Genomic DNA, 6,642 nt, shown 5'->3' on the forward strand with positions numbered 1-6,642 from the left:
GTGCGTTACCCTAGTCCCATAGTAGTACTCCCTAACCCCAAGTGAGTTATACTAGCACCTTTATATGTACTCTCTGACGGCAAGTGAGTTACCCTAGGCCAATATAAGTACTCCCTGACCCCAAGTGAGTTACCCTAGTCCCTTATAAGTACTCCCTGACCCCAAAAGAGTTACCATATCACCTTTATATGTACTCCCTGACCACAAGTGAGTTATCCTAGCCCCTTTATATGTACTCTCTGACCCCAAGTGATTTACTATATCACCTTTATAAGTACTCCCTGACCCCAAGTGAGTTATCCTAGCCCCTTTATATGTACTCTCTGACGGCAAGTGAGTTACCCTAGGCCAATATAAGTACTTCCTGACCCCAATTGAGTTACCATAGCCCCCTTATAAGTACTCCCTGACCACAAGTGAGTTATCCTAGCCCCTTTATATGTACTCTCTGACCGCAAGTGCGTTACCCTAGTCCCATATTACTACTCCCTGACCCCAAGTGAGTTATACTAGCCCCTTTATATGTACTCTCTGACCCCAAGTTAGTTACAATATCACCTTTATAAGTACTCCCTGACCCCAAGTGAGTTACCATATCACCTTTATAAGTACTTCCTGACCACAAGTGAGTTATCCTAGCCCCTTTATATGTACTCTCTGACCGCAAGTGCGTTACTCTAGACCCATAGTAGTACTCCCTGACCCCAAGTGAGTTATCCTATCCCCTTTATATGCACTCTCTTACCGCAAGTGAGATATTCAAACCCCTTTATAAGTACTCCCTGACCCCAAGTGAGTTATCCTATCTCCTTTATATGTACTCTCTGAGCGCAAGTGAGTTATCCTAGCCGCTTTACATGTACTCCCAGACCCCAAGTGAGTTACCCTAGTCCCTTATAAGTACTCCCTGACCCCAAGTGAGTTACCATATCAACTTTATAAGTACTCCCTGGCCACAAGTGAGTTATCCTAGCCCCTTTATATGTACTCTCTGACCGCAAGTGCGTTACCCTAGTCCCATAGAAGTACTCCCTGACCCCAAGTGAGTTACCATATCAACTTTATAAGTACTCCCTGACCACAAGTGAGTTATCATATCACCTTTATATGTACTCTCTGACCGCAAGTGCGTTACCCTAGTCCCATATTACTACTCCCTGACCCCAAGTGAGTTACGATATCACCTTTATAAGTACTCTCTGGCCCCAAGTGAGTTATCCTAGCCCCTTTATATGTACTCTCTGACCGCAAGTGAGCTACCGTAGTCCCAATGTAGTACTCCCTGACCCCAAGTGAGTTATCCTAGCCCCTTTATATGTACTCTCTGACGGCAAGTGAGTTAACCTAGTCTCATATAAGTACTCCCTGACCCAAAGTGAGTTACCGTAGCCCCTTTATAAGTACTCCCTGACCCCAAGTGAGTTATCCTAGCCCCTTTATATGTACAGTCTGACGGCAAGTGAGTTATCCTAGCCATTTTATATGTACTCCCAGACCCCAAGTGAGTTACCATAGTCCCTTTTAAGTACTCCCTGACACCAAGTGAGTTACCCTAGCCCTTTAATAAGTACACCCTGGCCCCAAGTGAGTTACCCTGGTCCTAATAAGTAGTCAAAGACACCAAGTGAGTTACCCTAGTCCCATATAAATACTCCCAGACCCCAAGTGAGTTACCCTAGTCCCATAGAAGTACTCTCTGACCGCAAGTGAGCTACCGTAGTCCCAATGTAGTACTCCCTGACCCCAAGTGAGTTATCCTATCCCCTTTATATGCACTCTCTTACCGCAAGTGAGATATTCAAACCCCTTTATAAGTACTCCCTGACCCCAAGTGAGTTATCCTATCTCCTTTATATGTACTCTCTGAGCGCAAGTGAGTTATCCTAGCCGCTTTACATGTACTCCCAGACCCCAAGTGAGTTACCCTAGTCCCTTATAAGTACTCCCTGACCCCAAGTGAGTTACCATATCAACTTTATAAGTACTCCCTGGCCACAAGTGAGTTATCCTAGCCCCTTTATATGTACTCTCTGACCGCAAGTGCGTTACCCTAGTCCCATAGAAGTACTCCCTGACCCCAAGTGAGTTACCATATCAACTTTATAAGTACTCCCTGACCACAAGTGAGTTATCATATCACCTTTATATGTACTCTCTGACCGCAAGTGCGTTACCCTAGTCCCATATTACTACTCCCTGACCCCAAGTGAGTTATACTAGCCCCATTATATGTACTCTCTGACGGCAAGTGAGTTACCCTAGGCCAATATAAGTACTCCCTGACACCAAGTGAGTTACCATAGCCCCCTTATAAGTACTCCCTGACCCCAAGTGAGTTACAATTTCACCTTTATAAGTACTCGCTGACCCTAAGTGAGTTATCCTAGCCCCTTTATATGTACTCTCTGACCTCAAGTGAGTTACCCTAGTCCAATATAAGTACTCCATGACCCAAAGAGAATTACCAGAGGCCCTTTATAAGTACTCCCTGACCGCAAGTGAGTTACCCTAGTCCCATATAAGTACTCCCTGACCCCAAGTGAGGTACCATAGCCCCTTTATAAGTACTCCCTAGCCCCAAGTGAGTTACCCTGGTCCCATATAAGTACTTCCTGACCCCAAGTGAGTTACCATATCACCTTTATATGTACTCTCTGACCGCAAGTGCGTTACCCTAGTCCCATATTACTACTCCCTGACCCCAAGTGAGTTATACTAGCCCCTTTATATGTACTCTCTGACCCCAAGTGAGTTACAATATCACCTTTATAAGTACTCCATGACCCCAAGTGAGTTATACTAGCACCTTTATATGTACTCTCTGACGGCAAGTGAGTTACCCTAGGCCAATATAAGTACTCCCTGACCCCAATTGAGTTACCATAGCCCCCTTATAAGTACTCCCTGACCCCAAGTGAGTTATCCTAGCCCATTTATATGTACTCTCTGACCGCAAGTGCGTTACCCTAGTCCCATAGTAGTACTCCCTGACCCCAAGCGAGTTATACTAGCCCCTTTATATGTACTCTCTGACGGCAAGTGAGTTACCCTAGGCGAATATAAGTACTCCCTGAGACCAAGTGAGTTACCATAGCCCCCTTATAAGTACTCCCTGACCCCAAGTGAGTTATCCTAGTCCCTTTATATGTACTCTCTGACCGCAAGTGCGTTACCCTAGTCCCATAGAAGTACTCCCTGACCCCAAGTGAGTTATACTAGCCCCTTTAATGTACTCTCTGACGGCAAGTGAGTTACCCTAGTCGAATATAAGTACTCCCTGAGACCAAGTGAGTTACCATAGCCCCCTTATAAGTACTCCCTGACCCCAAGTGAGTTATCCTAGTCCCTTTATATGTACTCTCTGACCGCAAGTGCGTTACCCTAGTCCCATAGAAGTACTCCCTGACCCCAAGTGAGTTATACTAGCACCTTTATATGTACTCTCTGACGGCAAGTGAGTTACCCTAGGCCAATATAAGTACTCCCTGACCCCAAGTGAGTTACCATAGCCCACTTATAAGTACTCCCTGACCCCAAGTGAGTTACCATATCAACTTTTTAAGTACTCCCTGACCACAAGTGAGTTATCCTAGCCCCTTTATATGTACCCTCTGACCGCAAGTGCGTTAACCTAGTCCCATAGAAGTACTCCCTGACCCCAAGTGAGTTATACTAGCACCTTTATATGTACTCTCTGACGGCAAGTGAGTTACCCTAGGCCAATATAAGTACTCCCTGACCCCAAGTGAGTTACCATAGCCCACTTATAAGTACTCCCTGACCCCAAGAGAGTTACCCTAGACCTTTAATAAGTACACCCTGGCCCCAAGAGAGTTACCCTGGTCCCATATAAGTACTCCCTAACCCCAAGTGAGTTATCCTATCCCCTTTATATGTACTCTCTGACCGCAAGTGAGTTATCCTAGCCGCTTTATATGTACTCCCAGACCCCAAGTGAGTTACCCTAGTCCCTTATAAGTACTCCCTGACCCCAAGAGAGTTAGCCTAGTCCAACATATGTACTCCATGACCCAAAGAGAATTACCAGAGGCCCTTTATAAGTACTCCCTGACCGCAAGTGAGTTACCCTAGTCCCATATAAGTACTCCCTGACCCCAAGTGAGGTACCATAGCCCCTTTATAAGTACTCCCTAGCCCCAAGTGAGTTACCCTGGTCCCATATAAGTACTTCCTGACCCCAAGTGAGTTACCATATCACCTTTATATGTACTCTCTGACCGCAAGTGCGTTACCCTAGTCCCATATTACTACTCCCTGACCCCAAGTGAGTTATACTAGCCCCTTTATATGTACTCTCTGACCCCAAGTGAGTTACAATATCACCTTTATAAGTACTCCATGACCCCAAGTGAGTTATACTAGCACCTTTATATGTACTCTCTGACGGCAAGTGAGTTACCCTAGGCCAATATAAGTACTCCCTGACCCCAATTGAGTTACCATAGCCCCCTTATAAGTACTCCCTGACCCCAAGTGAGTTATCCTAGCCCATTTATATGTACTCTCTGACCGCAAGTGCGTTACCCTAGTCCCATAGTAGTACTCCCTGACCCCAAGCGAGTTATACTAGCCCCTTTATATGTACTCTCTGACGGCAAGTGAGTTACCCTAGGCGAATATAAGTACTCCCTGAGACCAAGTGAGTTACCATAGCCCCCTTATAAGTACTCCCTGACCCCAAGTGAGTTATCCTAGCCCCTTTATATGTACTCTCTGACCGCAAGTGCGTTACCCTAGTCCCATATTACTACTCCCTGACCCCAAGTGAGTTATACTAGCCCCTTTATATGTACTCTCTGACCCCAAGTGAGTTACAATATCACCTTTATAAGTACTCCCTGACCCCAAGTGAGTTACCATATCACCTTTATAAGTACTTCCTGACCACAAGTGAGTTATCCTAGCCCCTTTATATGTACTCTCTGACCGCAAGTGCGTTACTCTAGACCCATAGTAGTACTCCCTGACCCCTAGTGAGTTATCCTATCCCCTTTATATTCACTCTCTTACCGCAAGTGAGTTATTCAAACCCCTTTATAAGTACTCCCTGACCCCAAGTGAGTTATCCTATCTCCTTTATATGTACTCTCTGAGCGCAAGTGAGTTATCCTAGCCGCTTTACATGTACTCCCAGAGCCCAAGTGAGTTACCCTAGTCCCTTATAAGTACTCCCTGACCCCAAGTGAGTTACCATATCAACTTTATAAGTACTCCCTGGCCACAAGTGAGTTATCCTAGCCCCTTTATATGTACTCTCTGACCGCAAGTGCGTTACCCTAGTCCCATAGAAGTACTCCCTGACCCCAAGTGAGTTACCATATCAACTTTATAAGTACTCCCTGACCACAAGTGAGTTATCCTAGCCCCTTTATATGTACTCTCTGACCGCAAGTGCGTTACCCTAGTCCCATAGTAGTACTCCCTAACCCCAAGTGAGTTATACTAGCACCTTTATATGTACTCTCTAACGGCAAGTGAGTTACCCTAGGCCAATATAAGTACTCCCTGACCCCAAGTGAGTTACCCTAGTCCCTTATAAGTACTCCCTGACCCCAAGAGAGTTACCATATCACCTTTATATGTACTCCCTGACCACAAGTGAGTTATCCTAGCCCCTTTATATGTACTCTCTGACCCCAAGTGATTTACTATATCACCTTTATAAGTACTCCCTGACCCCAAGTGAGTTATCCTAGCCCCTTTATATGTACTCTCTGACGGCAAGTGAGTTACCCTAGGCCAATATAAGTACTTCCTGACCCCAATTGAGTTACCATAGCCCCCTTATAAGTACTCCTTAACCCCAAGTGAGTTATCCTATCTCCCTTATATGTACTCCCTGACCCCAAGTGAGTTATCCTATCCCCTTTATATGCACTCTCTGACCGCAAGAGAGTTATTCAAACCCCTTTATAAGTACTCCCTGACCCCAAGTGAGTTATCCTATCCCCTTTATATGTACTCTCTGACCTCAAGTGATTTATCCTAGCCGCTTTATATGTACTCCCAGACCCCAAGTGAGTTACACTAGTCCCTTATAAGTACTCCCTGACCCCAAGAGGGTTACCCTAGAACTTTCATAAGTACACCCTGGCCCCAAGTGAGTTACCCTGGTCCCATATAAGTACTCCCTGACCCCAAGTGAGTTACCATATCACCTTTAAATGTACTCTCTGACCGCAAGTGCGTTACCCTAGTCCCATATTAGTACTCCCTGACCCCAAGTGAGTTATACTAGCCCCTTCATATGTACTCTCTGACCCCAAGTGAGTTACAATATCACCTTTATAAGTACTCCCTGACCCCAAGTGAGTTATCCTAGCCCCTTTATATGTACTCTCTGACCTCAAGTGAGTTACCCTAGTCCCATAGAAGTACTCCCTGACCCCAAGTGAGTTATACTAGCCTCTTTATATGTACTCTCTGACGGCAAGTGAGTTACCCTAGGCCAATATAAGTACTCCATGACCCAAAGAGAGTTACCCTAGGCCCTTTATAAGTACTCCCTGACCGCAAGTGAGTAATACTAGCCCATTTATATGTACTCTCTGACCCCAAATGAGTTACAATTTCACCTTTATAAGAACTCGCTGACCCCAAGTGAGTTATCCTAGCCCCTTT

This window comes from Prorops nasuta, unplaced genomic scaffold, assembly GCF_024137725.1.
Source record: "Prorops nasuta isolate Cenicafe-Biocafe unplaced genomic scaffold, Cenicafe_Pnas_1.2 PNAS00039, whole genome shotgun sequence".
Lineage (NCBI taxonomy): Eukaryota > Metazoa > Arthropoda > Insecta > Hymenoptera > Bethylidae > Prorops > Prorops nasuta.